The sequence below is a fragment of the Eptatretus burgeri genome, chromosome 1 (genome assembly GCF_056783735.1).
Source record: "Eptatretus burgeri isolate ZD-2024b chromosome 1, Ebu_testis_v1, whole genome shotgun sequence".
NCBI classification, from domain to species: domain Eukaryota; kingdom Metazoa; phylum Chordata; class Myxini; order Myxiniformes; family Myxinidae; genus Eptatretus; species Eptatretus burgeri.
The window spans coordinates 142451286-142470198 of record NC_140961.1 but is presented as its reverse complement, the minus strand read 5'-3'; the positions used below and the strand labels follow the sequence as shown (position 1 = coordinate 142470198).

Genomic DNA, 18913 nt, shown 5'->3' with positions numbered 1-18913 from the left:
AAAATTCAAATGACAACATGATTTACTGTAAACCGTTTCTTCATTACTGTCTCGAAGGACGGAAGCTGGACTGCTCCCGAAACGTCAGGCCCAATAAAGGATTCTCCTTTTAATGCTTAGTGTGCCTTCTTCAAACATATATATATATATATATATATATATATATATATATATATATATATATATATATATATATATATATATATATTGCAGCTGAATATTATATACATTTGTGATTGGAGGTCTGGCAGGATGGCTTAGAGGATATTACGCATTCCCATGCGTGAGCCAGATGCCAAAATGATACAAGGTGAAGCCAGCATTAGAAATTCTGGATTCAGGTATGTCAACCACAACGAATGTTTTGGTTAAACACAAAATATGGAGCACCAGCTCACATCTGAGAGGTATGTTTGTAAGTACTCACTCGGATAGGAATTGTGAGACAGGACTCTGTGGAATCAGGCACATCGAGCTGAGACACTTAAAGAAGACACCAGAACTTCTACTTTCTCTTTTAGATTTTTTGTTTTTTTTTAAACAACACCATATTGTATTTGTGACACTATAATTTAACAAAAAAAAAGGCTGACAAAGATTGATTGGATAAATTCAATTCAAACGTTGAATTCCACATCCCCAGGGATTGAATGCTGAAGCAGTGCATGACAGATGACTCTGAATGCTCCATCCTCGAAGAGAAGTTAAATTCCCTGAATGACACCATTATTTATCCAACTGGTCTGGCTGTATGCATTCTGTGGAAAGAAGAAATTGCTGATCCGTAGATGTTGATTGAACCCTTTTTATATTCATCATCTTTGATGTTCATTGTCTGGACAATTTGGAAGGTTTTGGCTGTGCTGGCTGGGTGACAGTTGGCTGGCTGGTGTGAGTAACTGCCGGTTAAGCATTTTAATAGTATGTCGGGATTATTTGGAAAAAAAAAAGTGACTTTATTTTGTTGGTGAAGCAGTATTAGCATTGTTTACATTATGACCACACAGCAAAGTGTCACTAATGTGATCAAATCATCTTGTGCAGCATCATGCTACAAAGCAATGGGGGTGGGGAGCATGACAGGGAAGTGGAACCAAAAGCAATCAAGGGATATGTAGAATGGGAATGCTGACCATAAATGTGGAGAGTAAAAGAATGTAGCAAGAATAGAGCCAAGGCAAAGATGAGGCTGATTTCAGGTGATAGCCAAACCACTGACACACGGGTCTGAGAAATAGCAAGCTATATTCCACCGACCACCAATGTCCTGCATAAGAAAGGAGGGAGGTGGGAAACAAGAGGAAGACAATGAGGAACGGAGGCAAAGAAATTCAATCGTCGGTAGTCGTACTCTTCACCACAAATAAGAATCTGAATGGACTCTATCTTGCTTGCCATATGTTACTAACCTGGGGGGGGGGGCTTCCAATTTGGGACCTTGAGTGCAAGCTCACCCTTATGCCCACACCAGGTGAGGGAATCCCACATTTGGTTGTGACTGAGCATCAGGAGACAGTCTGCTGGCTTCAACAGACTCATGAAGACAGGAGCAGAATCTTCTCAACTTTCAGTACCATTATTTTGTCTATGCCTTCGGATTCCATTGCTACATAATTTCAGGAATCCACCCTGATAATTTCATCATCAACCTCCTTCAGTCTTTTGATTATTGGTAGATCTCCTCAGGGTGAGGTCTGTATCATTTGAATTTCAAAGCACAATTGTGTAACAGCATCCATGATGGGGCTGGCAGGATGGCCGAGACGCCCTAGGCCTGGAGGTACTCACACTCTCCTCTAAGCTGTTTAGCCTGGGTTTGTATCTCGACCCAGCTATAAACTGTCATCCTGGTGGTTTGGAGGCAGGGGGATTCATCAATGTGTGTCCTGCCCCTCGGATGGATGGTAAACTGGGTGTCCCATTGCCGGCATTAGTTGGTGGACGTTACAGATCCTACGGTGTCCTTCACGAAGAATATGTGAGTTAACGCCGGCAGCCTGAACAAATTCCAAGTTCCTGCGTTGACTTCCTGTGTTGGCATGTCGACTTGTCCAGGACTATAACCAAAGCGATAGAAACTACTTTGGCAGCATCGACGCTCTGGATAGAGAGCATGGTTCATGATCTCTCCCCATGACGGAAAGATTGCGATGCTGGACCCACCATTGATAATAACTATCATAAATTTCTCCAGTGCAATCTCACGTTGTGCAAGAATCATGATGATGCAATTTAAAGCTTGTAAGAGGTGATGTACATATCCTGGCAGCTACTGTAAGACGCCGGTTTACGTTGAGGATGCATTCCTGAAAAGTGCGTCGAATGTCGGAGGATTTTGCGATCTTCCGATTTGGTACATTAGCGACGTATTTTGGCATCTTTATCAATCTTGCAATTCTGAAAACGCTCAAGAATAAAAGGTATGGCTTTTATAACGACGTAAGTGTGAGTTGAGACGATGAATATCGGTTAGTGGTAGTAATAACGTGATGACATAAAAAGGGGTGACATAAACCGGAGTATGACTATCGTGTTCTCAATTCCTGCTCTGCCATTCCTGTTTCTGCTTCGTCTCCCATAACGAGTCCGTCCTCCTCCTTTGGATGCCTCCCATCAGCCAAGAAGTCAGCAAATCTACAAGATTGGTGAGGTTTCCAATCAATTTCAAGAAGTAGGGAGGGGAGCGAGGGACTCTGCTTGAAATGGCGGTTGTTTGTGACCAATGTCGTTTCAAAGATCCTCACAGCTACAGACCAGTGAGCTTACTTCCAATTTCAAGCAGTCATGGAATCCATTATTACTGCTGATGTAAACTCTGTCCCGTTTTCAAACAGCTTGATCTCTGACCGTCAGTTTGTATTTCATCATGATCACTCAACGTTGGACTTGCAGGATACTGGAGTGACCTAAGGCATTGTCTTCGGTCCATCGTTGTTCCTCATCAATATAAAGCACCTCTCCAATGCTCTGGAAACCTCTCTTACTTTTTGTAGATCATGACTCCATATTTTGTCATACAGTACCCATTCCACTGCTGGTGAGGCTGCAGCTGCATCACTCTGCTGATCTCGAAATGATTAGATGCTGGAACATGTCCTGAAAACCTGGAGAATTTCACTGTCTCACCCTGTCACTTTGGAAAGATCATCAAACGAGCACACCTAACTATTTCCATCGTCAGCCACTGGAAGAGATTCACCCTTTTGAACTTTGAGACGTCATCATCAGCTGTTACATCTCTTGGACCAACCATATAGCAAAGCTGGCCTCCAAAGCTCGCCAAAGACTGGGAATCCTCTCAATCCAAGTATTTCCTTGGAAAATCACAGGTCGTCCCAGTCGACAAGGTATTTGTTTGTAGCTCAATGGAGGACTGCTCTTCCCTCTGGCCTGTCGCCCCAGCATCGCATCAGTCTCTTCTGAATTATGTGGCAACTAAAACTCTAGATATTATTGTTATGTGGCATCAAGATGTGTTGCTTTCACATCTATCCTCAAGCTTGTTCATCAGATCCCAATGCTTTACATTAGATATCTCACAGTTGTGTGTTCTTCATACTTGCCAAGCAGGCCATACGGTAACATGCAACATTGGTAAGCAAGAAGGAGACTGCAGCATTATATATCGGTTAAAAGGGGCATACTGCCCCATAAACAAAACTAAATTCGTTGGCCGCAAATGACTGTGAAATGTTTGGTAGCTGAGTCTCTATCATGCATACTGTACTGCTAAATGTGCGCACAATAACCACAACTATTTTACTACATTCATACATGTTCGCAGAACAACTAGGCTTTTCCATATTAGACACTCATTCCAAGACAACTTTGCCTGTGCTGTGGCCTTCTGGTACCGAATATCGAATAGCCATTAAATCGCTGCTATGATGTCACTAGTAGTATGCTCCAAAGGCAGACTGATTAAAGCATCCCCTGCCAGACTGTATTGGCTTAGCTTGAGTTGGCACATCTTGATGTAATTATCCCCTGCACACAAATCAGACATCACATAAAATTGGTGGAAATATGCCTCCATATTAAACTGGTTGACCCATCGTAAGTCCCGACCTCAACCTCCAAAGCTCTCGCAGTTTGGGGATAGATCTATGACCCATTCCCCTGTGAGAGAGCCCCTACGATAACATTTTAACCCAAAGAATATATTTTTTTGACAATTCAACCCCCAGAATAAATCAATGGCAGTATGGGAATGTTAACCCATGGAATAGATTGATTGGAGGAATTTTAACCCATAGATGTCATCCCAGTGTTTCACACGCAGGGTGATTCATCAATGTGTGTGCCGTCCCTCGCGTGGACGTTAAATGGGAATCCTATATGCCGGCATTATTTGGCGGACATTAATATCCCACGGTGTACTTGGCGAAGAGTCGGCAAGCTATCGCCAGCACCATGAACAAATGACAAATTCCTGCCACAACCAGCAGGGGGGCACTGCATGAGTGGAACAGCCAGGCCCTCAGCCAATGATGCTACCCCACAGCCTTATGCTGCATACCAACAAAGAAGAAGAATTGGTTAGAAATCAATAATTACGTACATGTACTGCTGGCATCTTTGCACATGTATCCACATCATAGATTTGCTTTGCTAGCTTATTATTTATCATTCATAATCGTACACACACACACACACACACACACACACACACACACACACACACACACACACACACACACACACACACACACACACACACACACACACACACACACACACACTCACACACACACACACACACACCCATTCTGTCTCATCTTCGCTTGGTGCTTCACCCTCAGTACCTCAATAGCTTTTCCCTGTCACTTCTCCTTGCTTTCCATCCCCCTCTGACTGCCCGGATTCTCCCCATCTCTCCGCTTACTTCCCAGGCAACCCTTTCCCTTCTCCTTCGAACCCCACATCTCTCTCCGAAGGGGTATACTGAGGCTTGGCAAATTTGTCCTCTGTTTGCACAATCGGAGGCCCCCGTGGTCATAAGATCAGCCCTAAAAGTGTTTGTCATCAGATAAAAATCTCAGGTTGGTTGTGTTCCTGTGTTTTTTTTTCATTTTTTGTGACGTTTGCATTATCCGACAATCCGATATCGATGTCCCATTTACATCGGAGTCCGAGCTAATGCCTCGGGATCAGCCCAGTTCAGAATGCTGGCTTATTGAAATTCCGTAGAAAAACAAATAATAAGAGAACAATAACAAAGTAATTGAGACTAGAACAAGAGCAAGAGTGCAAGAAAGCAGCACTTAACCAAAATAATTCAACAACGGAAATGAGCAATCCACATAGTGTCCCTCATCTGCAGCGTAAGAATAATCATCGTTTGATTTTTCATGATAAATATTCCGCATAAGGATGGGACAAAGGGAGGGAGAGTAGTCTTTCTTGGAAACTGTCATCCTGTCCAGTGGCTATTAGTCTGGTCTTGAATGGACTCCACCCTTAATATACACAAGGAGGAAAGTTATTTTCCGACATGTAGACTAGCAAAGTTCACTGGCGAGCAGGTTGTTAGAGTTCTCATCTGAAGCAATGCTTCTCAATATTTGAAATCTAGGTTCCAGTTCCATCTATTATACTGTTTGCCCATTGTTTGCCACAAAATGTCTTCGTAACTCAGCATGCGATTTATCAACAAACTCTTCGAAGAGCCTGAAATCATAACTATAAACACAAAGCAGTTGCTATTATCAGGCTAGCTGAGGTTGTATTTTTTTTTGGTATACATGTGTATACATATATATATATATATATATATATATATATATATATATATATATATATATATATATATATATATATATATATATATATATACTCTACCAGTCCAAAGTTTAAGAACACCCCCATTTTTCCAGTTTTCACTGAAATTTAAGCAGTTTAATGTTTCAATGTACTCTGAAATTAAAGCATAGAACAAATAAACAATTGCAGATAAAAAAGGGAAATCATGGAATCGTTTTGTTGAACAAAATTTAATCTAAATTTTTGACTCTTCAAAGTAGCCACTTTTTGCAGATATAACAGCCGAACATACTCATGGCATTTTTTCTACAATGGAAATCAAATATTGATTGGAAAGTTCTTCCCAACACTGTTGCAGAAGTTCCCACAAATGTGTTGCACTTGTAGGTTGCTTTGCTTTCACCCTTCTGTCCAGTTCATCCCAAACCTGCTCGATGGGGTTTAAGTCTGGAGACTGTGCTGGCCATTCTATGATTTGAAGCCTACCGTCTTGGTCTTATCTTCATAGGTACTTCTGACATAGCCTGGAGGTATGATTTTGGTCGTTATTTTGCTGTAGGATGAACCCCTGACCAAGTAGGTGTAGACCAGAGGGTATTGCATGGTGCTGCAAAATGCTGTGGTCGCCCTTTTGGTTCAGGGTGCCAGTCACTCTTTGCAAGTCACTGACTCTGGATCCAGCAAAAGAGCCCCAGATCATCACGCTTCCTCCTCCATGTTTAACAGTTGGTGTCACACTGAGGAACCATCCTTTCGTTTACTCGATGGCGTACAAAAACCCTGCGTGATGAACCGAAGATTTCAAATTTTGATTCATCGGTCCATAAGACCTTCTTGCAGTTTTCAATAGTCCACTGGTGGAGCTTCATGGCCCAGGCAAGCCTCTTTTTCGTATTTTGCCATCTTAGCAATGTCTTTCTTACTGCCACTCGACCTGTCAAATCTGCAGCTCGAAGTCTTCTCTTCACAGTTGAAACTGAGACTTCTTTACTTCGACCAGTGTTAAGCTGTGCTTGAAGCTGCTGTCCTGTGAGCCACCTATCATGCAAGCTGTTGACTCTCAGAAACTTGTCTTCTGATTGTGTTGTGGTTTTGGGTCTGCCAGACCTCTTCCTGTCAGAGTTTCCTCCAGTTTCCAAGTGCCTTTTGATGGTGTAGGAAACTGTTCTCACTGACACCATGGCAGCTCTTTGCAATTTCTCGAAAGGAAAGAGCTCCACCTTTAAGGGTTATAATGGTCTGTCTGTCTGTCTTCCTTTGTTAATCGTCTTTTTCTCACCATTATTATAGCAATATACTACTTCCTGCAGTACAATATTGTCCAAATATTGCTTCAGAGGGTGAAGCAACACAGTGTGTTCCAACACTGCTTTTATACAGAGTGTTTGTAACTAATCAACAAAAGTTGGGACACCTGTAGTAATTGTTTGCATCAATTTTCAAGGCTGAATTTACTTCCATTGCTGCAGAACAGCTGCAGTTGCTAACCCATTACTTGTTCCCTGAAAAGAGCCTTTTTATCAACTCTGAAATTTACATTATTTTTCAGTTTTTGGTAACCTCAACTTTTTTAACCTTTGGCAGTTTACTGCTAAACTTTGTACCATTTAAGGTTATTCACGGGACTTGAACTGCTTAAATTTCAGTAATAACTGGAAAAATGGGGGTGTTCTAAAACTTTTGACCAGTAGAGTATATATATATATATATATATATATATATATTATATATTATATATATATATATATATATATATATATATATATATATATATATAAGATTTGAATCTTTGGGTTAACATGTCATCAGTTGGTGGACGAGCAAGTGGTAGGTTAGAATACAACGGAGTTGAAGAGGAAAATGCGCACTTAACGACCTCATTTTGGCAAAGCTTATATCATTTTTTCCATCATTATTTATGACCAAACAATTGAAATGTAGTCCGAGCTAATGCCTCAGGATCTGCCAAAGCCGCTGCATTACTTCTTTGGTGTCAAGCCACTGACATAATGGACAGAGACAGAGAGACAGACCAGGTAATGAGAATGAGAAGGAGAACAGTCCACTGGGATCTGCATAGCTGACTGGCAGAGCCAGAGAAATCCGTGATGAACATGTGCTGCCATGGTGAACACGCGTGGCTCGGCAGGCATGAGCAGTATGCACAGAGCTGAGCTCCGCTGGGATGGGATTACAGCACCACTGCCAATCGGCATCGAACCAACACCCTCATTCTTCTTGAAGCTTCAGTGTTAAGAAAAAAAAAAGAAAAAACAATAACAAGATGTCACTGCGAGCACGCGGCTGTGCAGCCTCGCCGACCATTAAGAGCGCCGTGTTATGCTTAGATGAATGTTTAGTTTTATTGAAGAGGCTCGAAGATCAAAACCAAAAATCCAAAACAACATGTTAATTGAAAGTTGTCTATTCTCACATATTTCATAGTCCCTTTGTGGTTGCAGCTCTGCTTGAAACTGCTGAACCGAGCAAAATTGGCAACATGAAAAATCATTCTCTCCAAAATGAATAAAATGTAAATAACCATTTTCCCTTATATGGCAAACGAGATATATCAACAGTGCCACAGTTGACAGTGAGAGAAACATTTTATTTTCTCAGCTTGAAAACTTGCTCGATTATCTAAAGCTTGAGTCTCTAATTCTCCGAAACAAGCAGAATACGCACTTAATGTTTACGGATAAGTCAAATTTTGGGCGCCGATGAGGATATTTCCCTCCAACAGATCGATGGAGAGGTTTATATATATATATATATATATATATATATATATATATATATATATATATATATATATATATATATATATATATATATATATATATATATATATATATATATATATATATATCACTAACAGAAGGTGAAAGGTATCATGAATACCTTTCATAATAGTTTCTTCACAGATTACTTTCAAAGCAGGTGAAACGCTTGAAAAGTGAGGTTGTGGAAGTTCTTCAAAAGTTGTTCATTTAATTTCTTTTCCTCTTAGTCACCTGAGAAGTAAAAGCTCAAAGCAGTGACACCAGCAATGGAAGAGTGGCAAAAACGGGTTTGAATATACATTTGCTATATTGAGGCTCGACTACTATAACTATCGCCATTCTTCATATTCTGATGTACCATACTCTGTTACAATGAGTGGTGCTGCCGAAGCAGTTTCTCGGCACGGATTACACTGGTTGGTTTGCCATCCCTCACCGAGCAGTGGTTATGGCAGGAATTCGGAATTTGTTCATGATGCTGGAGGTAACTTGCCTATTCTTCGTGAAGGACACCATGAGATCTTTAACATCCAACAACTAATGCCTGCAGATGGGACGCCCAGTTTAACGCCCGTCCGAGGGACGGCACAAACATTGATGAATTTCTCTACCTGTGAAACACCTGTGAATGGCAGTTTATTGCTGGGTCGAGATATGGATCCAGGCGAGACAAATTAGAGGTGAGTTTGTGTAACTATAGGTAATCCATCCAGCCCCTCCTACTATTACGACTACTTCAATGACCACCCCAATCGTTCCGACCTTCTTGTGTGGTCAGCCGGGGAACGTTTTTGGCTGAAGTCTTTCACGAATCAGCTGGGAGGCCAGACATTCTTCTGGAGGTGATTTGAGCAGAAATTTGTAATTTGTTCAGGGTGCTGGGGATAGCTCACATACTCTTCAGAAATGATACCGTTGGATCTTTAACTTCCACCAATTCATGCCAGCAGACGGGACACAGTTTAACATCCATTGGAGGGACCACACTCACGTCGAAGCTTCACCCCGCCTGTGAAACACTAGGATGAGAGTTTATAGCTGGGTCGGGATTAGAACCCAGGCTAGCCAGCTTAGAAGTGAGAATGCTAAACCTGCGCATACCCATAAACTAGTGTGCAAATTAATTTCATACTTTATTGTGTGTAAATCTCAGAGCCTACGAAGCAACCGACAACAGTTGAACTAGACCTAACCTTCCAAGGTCTCTGTCTCGTGTAGTCAAAATTCCTCACATGCAAGTGGAAAACTTGGACCACGTGCTAAGTTTGTGAAAGCACTGTGAATCCTGTCGTGGAGCAGAGTCGGAACAAACTGTTGAGGCTGTAACACCTCTCTCCCTCTCTCTCTCTCTCTCTCTCTCTCTCTCTCTCTCTCTCTCTCTCTCTCTCTCTCTCTCTCTCTCTCTCTCTCTCTCTCTCCCTCTCTCTCTCTCCCCTTCCCTGAATGGGTCATCACAGACACAGTACGGGGACTGCAAGGAGGACCTCAACACAACATCTCAATTTTACCCGAAACGAAAATCAAGAACTTTTTCCCTTTGTTGTGATAAAGCATCCTGATTAATTTGGACAAACGTCGTTTTTAATTCACAGACTTGTTCGTTGTTTTACATGGTAAGTGAGCGTGTACACAGTGTCAGATTAGTCTAAAGGATTAATAAGCTTGTGGCAGGAATTATTTGAGTCCAAGAAAATTGTATATATCACATCCTGATTATGGAAATGGGGTGAAAAAAGAAAAGCCAGGTGGGTCACATTTAGTCGAAATTCCAACATTGTAGTTGATCCCTCCTCCTTTACATGCAGCAAACAGCTGTGGGTGGCATCATTGGCTGAGGGCATGGCTGTGCCACTGATGCAATGCTCCTATTACCAGTAAGCTGGAAAAAATAGTGTGGAACAGAGACGTGAGGAGATCTGTGCAAGGGAGAGGGATGGGGCAGGGTACACAGGGTAAACAAGATGGGCACTTCAGGGACTTTCAGGAAAGAAAGCAGGGAATTTGAAGGAGGTGGGTTTGGGGTGGATTAGCGGGGGTAGAAAAGATCGTGAGTTTGGATGGGGGATGATAAGAGGTGGTGGTGAACAGTTGTTTTGAGGACATGGAGGGAAGAGTGGGAATGAAGAGAGTGTGGGAGTTTGTTCCAAAGGTGAGGAAAGAGAGGTATGAAAGCAGTGATTCTTGATTTTGGTAGTTTAACCAGAAGGGGATTGCTGGCAGACCTTGAGTGCCCTGCGGAAATATGGGGGAAGGGGGGGAATAGCTCAGACAGAGCAGGGGGGGCGAGACCGGAGAGGAGACAGTAGAAGACAGACAGACCATCAACCTGCCTGCAGTGAGAGAGTGAGACCCAAAGATTCAGCCACATCGCAGGAGATACCATTGATCCAAAATGCCTTGGTTTCCACAGCGTGAAGCCGAGAAATGTTAGAGGCGAGAGCTCCATCCCAGAGTGGAGAGCAGTACTCCATCAGGCTGTGGACAAAAGCTTTGCATGTGGTCAGGAGCTTAGGTGTACCAACGAAGGACTTTGCACAATGGAGGATGCCCAGTCGGTGACTGGCTTTGGAGGCCAGGTTGGAAATGTGGCTTTCCCAGGAAATGTCATGGCAGATAGTGGGACCCAGAAGCTTGAATGAGAGGACTTCTTCATGAGTATTGTTGAGAAAGGAGATGGGAGGGGTGGGAGTGGGGTGGGGGGGGTTCCAGATGATCCTTTCGGAGAGACACAGTGAAGGTGTGAGATTTGGCAGGGTTGAAAGTCATGTTCCATATGTTGAACAAGCTTATGATGTTATCCAGATCTGCAAAGAGTGAAGAGTCTGCAGCTTGCTGATCTGAGGGATGACAGATGGGACAGCAGAGGGTGAAGTCTTCAGCAAATAAATGGAGGAAATGCTCGAGAGTCAGAGAGATCATTGATGAAAACCAGAAAAAGAACAGGGCCCAGAACACTGCCTTGAGGAACTCCAGCCTGGACAGGAAGAGGGGATGAAAGAACTCCATAAAGGGCCACACATTGGCTGCGACAGGAGAGGAAGTCTGCGAGCCATGAGTGGAGATGTCTTTGGATACCATCGGAAGAGAGTTTATTGAGCAGGGCGGGGTGCCATACTGTATCGAAGGCATGCGATATGTCTCGTGATTTGGCTCTGATTTAATTTCTGGCAATGAGGATCCCCTTCATTTGTTGGGAGAGCAGAAGCAGCATATCCAGGGTAGAGTGACCTGGTCTGAATCCTAATTGATGATGGGAAATCAGGCCATTGGAGAAGAGGAAGGATTTAATGTCTGAAGTGATGATGGATTCCATAACCTTGCTGATGATTGGGAGAAGGCTGATTGGTCTGTAGTTACAGGGATCTGTTTTTGCACCTTTTTATGTAGAGCAGTCATTTTTGCTGATTTCCAAGCAGACATCAGATGACCTTGAGCAAATGAGAGAGTGAATAGAACAGGGAGAGTGTGAGCAAGAGCAGCAGAGCAGGTTTTTAGGATATGTGGGCTGATGCTGTCTGGACCGGTTACAGAATCGGAGTCGAGGTTTTACAGCAAACTCTCCACTTCTTGAGGTGAACAGGACACAGAGTCCAGGGACAGCTGGGTATGACTGGATCAGGTGGGTACAAAAAGTGATGGGGTTGGGACACAATATTTTGATGCAAACACCGAGTTGAGGCATTCAGCTTTTTCACGTACAGTGTCAGCTGTGCAGCCATTTGAGGTAAGGGAGGGGATGGAGGGGGAACATACACCAGAAACAGACTTAACTAGACACCACCAGGATTTGGAGGAGGGAGACAGGTTTGAGAGTTCAGACTTGAGCTAGAAAGATGTTGTTTCTTGGCTCTTCTCAGCGTAGCCACACACTTGTTCTGAGCTTTGTAGAAGGAACTGAGATTGCCTTCAGTTGGACTAGCCTTCCATGAAGCAAAGGCAAGTTGTTTCAGGACAACTGCCTTGTCACAAGCTTCAGTGTACAATGGGCGGCAGGATGGGTAGGACAACTGAAGAAGAGATGGGATAAATCTGTGCATGAGCGAGAGAGCAAGTTTCGTTGAAATAGTTTCTTGGGTGAGTTGATGGAGGAGTAAGTGGAGATGGGAGACCAGTCTAGAAGTTTGATGGCTGCTTGAACTCCCTACCAGTCGACATGAGCAAAATGCCAGACTCAATGGCACTGAGGTGGTTCTCTAATAACATCTCGAGAGATGTCTACTTTGACAAGCATGTGGTCAGATGAACCGATTGGAGCGGAGGAAGAGCAGCAGATATTTTCAGGGAAATTGGTCAAAATCAGATCCAGAAGAGATGCAGTACCGTTGGTTGAGATCCGGGTTGGGAAGTTGACAGATTGTCAGTCCCAATGAGTCACAGAAGTCTTTTGCTGAAGTGCCATGACAGGTGAGAGAGGTACCCACACTCAGCCAACTGGCATGATGACAATTTAAGTCACCACATATGAGGAAGAGAGAGAGAGCGAGAGAGAGAGAGAGAGAGAGAGAGAGAGAGAGAGAGAGAGAGAGAGAGAGAGAGAGAGAGAGAGAGAGAGAGAGAGAGAGAGAGAGAGAGAGAGAGAGAGTTGGGATGAGAGGATAGAAGTTGGTCCATGTTTTCAGATATCAAGATGTAAATGGAGTCAACACTGTTTGGTGGATGGTCCAACACAAATATAAACATGAGGTGGGAGAGGAGGGGAAGCCGTAGCCAGAGGTATTCCTGGGGGTGTGGGGGAGTGAGGGCAGTGCATGGAGAGTGAGGAAGAGTCTTTCATGAAGAGAGCAACTCCGCTGCCGGGACGAGTCTCAGGTCTGTTATACCGGAGGAGGGAGTAACCAGAGAGATGCTCGGGAGTCAGAGATGTCTTGAAGGAGGAAAGTTTCTGTTTAGCAGATAATGTCTGGTTTGTCAGTGGCAACCTGTTTGGAAAGATCTGTTAGGTTTGAGCGAAGACCCCAGATGCTTGAAGTCCACACTGTAAAGAAAGAGGGAGGGGAGGAGGTTTTGGGTGCAGAAGAGGAGAGGTGGATGAGGGAGGAGGGGGTTAGGTTAGTAGATTTGTTGAAAGAGTGTGGGGGATTACAGAAGAGCTCGGGGTGAGGGCCGGATGAGTCGAAGAAAAGACTCAGTGGTGATGGGTTGAGGTACAGTGGGGAGTAATAATAGAGGGGGCAGAGGGCAGTTGAAGATTGGAGGAGGTGGATTGATGAGATGGAAGAGAGAGGGTGGGGGAAGGAAGCAGCTTTGTAGATGTGAGGGGGGCAACTTTGAGAAGGGGGAGTGAGGTTGAAGATTGCAGGGAGAAGGGTGAGAGGGCAGAGTTGAGGGAGAAGGGTGAATGGGGAGTTTTTGAGAAACGTGAGAGGGGAGCTTGGAGGTGGAAGAGTGTGAAGGTTGCTTTGAGAGGGAGGGGAGACGATGAGAGAAGGCATGGTCAAGGTGGAGGAGTGCAATGGGAGAAGTGAGGAGAGGGTAAGGATGAGACTTGGTGGAGGTATGGTGAAGAAGTGAGCGGGCAGGGGGAGGTAGAATATTTGAGGGGTTGGGAAGAGTGGGAGGTGTTCTGAGCGGATGGAAAGAGCATGTTTGTGGAGTTGAGGAGTTTACTGATTGAGATAGTGAGATATCTGTTTAGTTAGAATTGAGCTCACAGATACAGATGTTAGAACACCACACACTTTGGGAAAACAGGGGAGGAGCTGATACTGAAGTAGAAGGCAAGTGAAGAGGTGCCAAGAGTGGAGGTAGGATGAGGGGCAAGATGGGAGGTGTATGGTGAATAGTAGTTGGCAAAAGTAGTTGATGGTACATCAGGAGAAGGAGGAAGAAGAGTCAGTTCAGTAAGTAATGTGGTTTCTTGGTGTAAGGTTTGTTGTTGTTTTTTTAATGTATTTTTTATATTTTAAGATATGGAACGGAAAATATAGTTGAGAGGGATAGAGAAAATGCAATAAACACCATCGCTCACACAAACGGGAAGGCCTCAAGGAAACCCAAAATGAAAAGATGTTGAAAACTCAACAATTGGCACAAGTTTTAACACAAAGCCAAACGAGAAACACACAGTAAACACAGAGATAAGAAAATGACAGTTAAAACGTGACAAAATGACCGGAAACTTATCTTTGAGAAAGTCGGCAGAGCTCCTGAAGAAGAACCGCGACCGTTGCTCAAGAACCTGAGCCAGAAGTTCCAAGATTGTTGAAAGTTTCATTCGAGTACTGCATTTACACAGTGCTATTGAGCCAAAATAGTGTGCCACTGGTGTAATTCCCACTGTAGGTTAAGGCAGGAATTAGTACTTTGTTCAGTGTGTCTGCGATAGCTCATCTACTCTTTGCAAAGGACGCCGTGGGATCTTTAACATCCACTAAGGAATGCTGGTAGATGGGACTCCCAGTTTAACGTCGACCTGAGGGACGGCACACACATTGAGGAATCACCCTGCCGATGAAATACTGCGATGACAGTTTATACCTGGCCTGACATTCTAACCCAGGTTAGACAGCTTGGAGGTGAGTATGTGCACCACCAGGCCATCCTGCCAGCCAAGAAAGTTGTGTAGGTTTGATAAATGAGGTTTTCTCAATTTACACTCCCCCTTCATCAATCTCACCCACCCGGGAACACAAAATATGTAGATGTCCTCAAATTGCAGAAGCAAACATAGCATGAGTGAAATGAGCAGTTGTAAAAATAACACGTTATTACTTCGGATCTGTAACTCACATTCCGATGTGCAACTCCGTGCAATTGTATATGGACTGGAATTCTTTAGGTGCGCGGTGTCTCCTGGCGAAAGACGATTGTACAAATAGAAAATAGCTTGGTATGGTTGATGTCACTTAACTCTTTCATGATCCTCAAGGAACACAAGTATTTTCTTGATGATGCGATGCAACGCAACGTAGGACAAAGGAATCCGACAGGGTGGTGCTGAGATAGTGCACTTACCTCTGAGCCGTTTAGCCTGCGTTGGAATCCAGACTCGACTATATACTGCCAGATTGTTGCTTCGCCAGTGCGATGTTGTAGGGTAAAGTGTGTCGTCCTTCCGATCAGACACAAACCTGGGTATCTCGTGTGCCAGCATTAGTTGTTGAAGGTTGTGTCTTTTGTGTCTGTTGCAAAGAGGAGCTGAGTTATTGCTGGCACGCTGAACAAATTACAAATTCTTGCCCGAATCAACTTCACTCGAACGTCAGGCCTGGCCAGTCGGTGTGTAAAATATTTTGGCTAAGCTAAAATAAATAAATAAATAAATAAAAACTTTCCCCAGCCAATCCCACAGGAAAGGACGACTCAAAGTAGTCATGGTGGTAGTAGATCTGGGGGCAGAGAGATGGAAGGAAGTTGAGGTTAATCTACCTACAATAGCAAATAATGGCATTACAATATGCATTGAAGGGAAGCAAACTTGTACATCAAGCATGTTGTGGGAAATGTAGCCATTTTGTTTCACCAAAGTTGAAATTATTTGGCAGCCAACTTATCAAGAGAGCAGTTTGTTGGTTGGCCGGGTTTAAGCTAATTGTTGCATTGTACTCGATGAGTACTGGTTTGATTGATATCTGTGCTCAGCTGAAATGTATGTATTTCCAGACCCTGCCACAGAGAGGTGACCTGTCTGGGATTTGCTTCTTAAATAGAGAATCGTTCACGACTTGTCGGGAAAACTGTCGCTCTGTCGCGAGTATCTGCCTTCACCACAACTAACATATAGAGGATCCGAACAAAATTGGAGCAACGGGATGGCTCAGTTGGTAGTTTGTTCATGATTCAGCTCTAAAGCATGAAGTCATACGTATCGCTTTAATATTCTTGTTCGTTCTTAAATATTGTAACGGATCTGGATTCAGGGGTAAATGGGGCTTGAGTTTAGAAGAGCTAGTAATTAGTGGAATTAAAGAGATTGTGCTGATATTGAGTGTTTAAGTAGCTCTTGTCTCCCCTGCCTAAGTGCTTGTGTCTAAACCCCAGATACCCCTTTCTTTATTTTCCTCGCCGAAGGATTTGGAGATTGAATTGCTGCATTTGGGTCTGTCTGTCTGTCTGTCTGTGTGCACAGAACTTTCGTGTTTTTCTCCACAACCGCTTGTCGGATTGAGAATAAATTATCACCATTTGGTGCACCTACTCATGTAGATGTTTAAATGACAAATATGATGTCCTAGGTCACGTGGTGTGCCAGTCATATTAGAAAAACAGAAAAACTTTTGACCTCTGTATCTCTGAAACCACACCAAGGGAAAATTTGAAACTTGTCACATTGCAAGTATTGCTCATGGGGAAAGTGTGATTTTTTTATGACGTCATAGGTGCCCTCGTTATGACGTCATAATTGCATTATGTAGAATGCCACATCCAATCAGTATTACAATTTTTGAGGGTCATCTCAGGATAAAATGGTCCACAGAAAAAAAATTATTGACGTCATCTGTCACGTGATGTGGTAGCCATATTTTTTTTTTTTTTTTTAAAGAAACCTTCAAAAATCTTCTTCTCTGAAGTGACTGAACAAATCGAGGTGAAACTTTACACATATGACCGCCTGTCCATGAGGAACAAAAGGTTCCCGCATATAACATCATTGGTCACATGGTTTGGCAGCCATATTGGATTTACCTGAAAACCTATAAAATGCACCACTCAAAAAAAGATCTGGTGAGGGTCTGCAATCTCTGATTCCTCTTTTTTTTCTATATTGTTTCCAAATCTTGGGAGAATTCCAGAAAACATGACCTCACAACACTTCTTTCAGCCGCTTACCCAATATCCTGTTTCTATTCATCAAAACGTCTGAGAAAACTTTCCCTATGTCATTCACTCCTCGGTGTGCCACAACCAACTTCCTCCTGAAATGACCCGATACAGTATCGTTTGCCCTTCCTTCAATGTCCCCAACAGCTGCTCCTTCAAAACTGCACAGAATTCAATGTCTATGGTCCTTCCTGTAGAATGAAGAATCAACATATTTAATTTTCTCATCAACCACAAAAACTGTCCCATACCTCATGTCTACCAATTACTATTGCTGCACATACACCACTGCCTGCAGCTGGTGCACCTCCACCACTGCCTGCAGCTGGTGCACCTCCACCACTGCCTGCACCCAGTGCACCTCCACTACTGCCTGCACCCGGTGCACCTCCACCACTGCCTGCACCCGATGCACCTCCACCACCACCTTCACATTGTGCACAATCACCACCGCCTTCTCCGGCTGCCCCTGCTGCACCATCACCACTTCCTTCCCCAGCTGCACCATCACCACCGCCTTCCCCTGCTGCACCGTCACCACCACCTTCTCCTGCTGCACCATCACCACCACCTGCCCCCATTGCACCGACACCACCGCCTGCCCCTGCTGCCCAATCACCACCGCCTTCTCCAGCTGAACAATCACCACCGCCTGCCCCCTGCTGACCCAGCATCACTGCCTGTCCCCACTGCACCACCTGCACATGCTGCACCTCCAACACTGCCTGCCTCTGCTGCACCGTCACCACTTCCAATATCCTCAGCAACCTCACTCCACAACCGTAACCAACTATCATCTACAATTTTCTCACAATCTGTTACTTGCTGCAAATTATCGATGTGTACCTTCAACCTCGAAATAACCATCCTCAGGTGGCTGATTTCCTCACACTTCCTGAAACAGTAAGAATCCTCTGCTTCCCCTATTGTTGTCGTGGCCCACATTGAGCAACTATCACATTTCATGAACTCCTTTTCCTTTCTCCTTCGGTCTCCATTCATACCCTTTTTTATCCCCATACTCCCAAGAACTTAATGCTAAACTTAACATGAGCCCCCCCTGTTTTTTTTCAATAGACTCACACAAATACAGCTTTATATGTCCAGTTCCACGTCTTGGAGATGTCATATTCACAATCTCGATAAGTTTTCCCTTACGTGTAAACCTACCAAGGCGACAGTTATAATTATTTTGAGCCGATACGGGCCTTGTGAAGATCTGCCTCAGCGATCGTGGCAGCAGGCTGTTAGTTTATACACCACCCAAATAGCTATGTGGCATTCTCTAAAGCAGGACTTAAACCCCTGTCATTACAAATTTCCGAGGTCAAATGGCTTGCTCAGCTTGCCAAAGGGAAAAGATTATTCCCTGATGATGAATGAGATAATAACTTAAATATTCTCCAAAAGAAAACATTAAAACCCCCTTGAATGAGACAGGGACTGGGACGTGGCATGACGTCATAAAATCGAACCCCCAAACGGTCACAATTACATTAATTAATTAATTTATTAATTAGTTGTGTATAAAAAGATCAAAAGTGGAGTACATCCAGGTTGTGCTTCATGAGCCTCATCAGTGTTTGGAATTGAAGTGTGAATTTAAC

The 18913-nt window shown here is 43.6% G+C and overlaps 1 long non-coding RNA gene across 1 annotated transcript; it reads right to left on the bottom strand.

The window, feature by feature from the left end:
• Nucleotides 1–719: 719 nt before the first annotated feature.
• LOC147035652 (uncharacterized) lies at nucleotides 720–15657 on the bottom strand. The gene is made up of 3 exons (XR_015049208.1): nucleotides 15501–15657; nucleotides 15276–15338; nucleotides 720–1267 (listed from the first exon to the last, which is right to left on the bottom strand). It is a non-coding gene; the product is annotated as an uncharacterized LOC147035652 (long non-coding RNA).
• Nucleotides 15658–18913: the final 3256 nt, after the last annotated feature.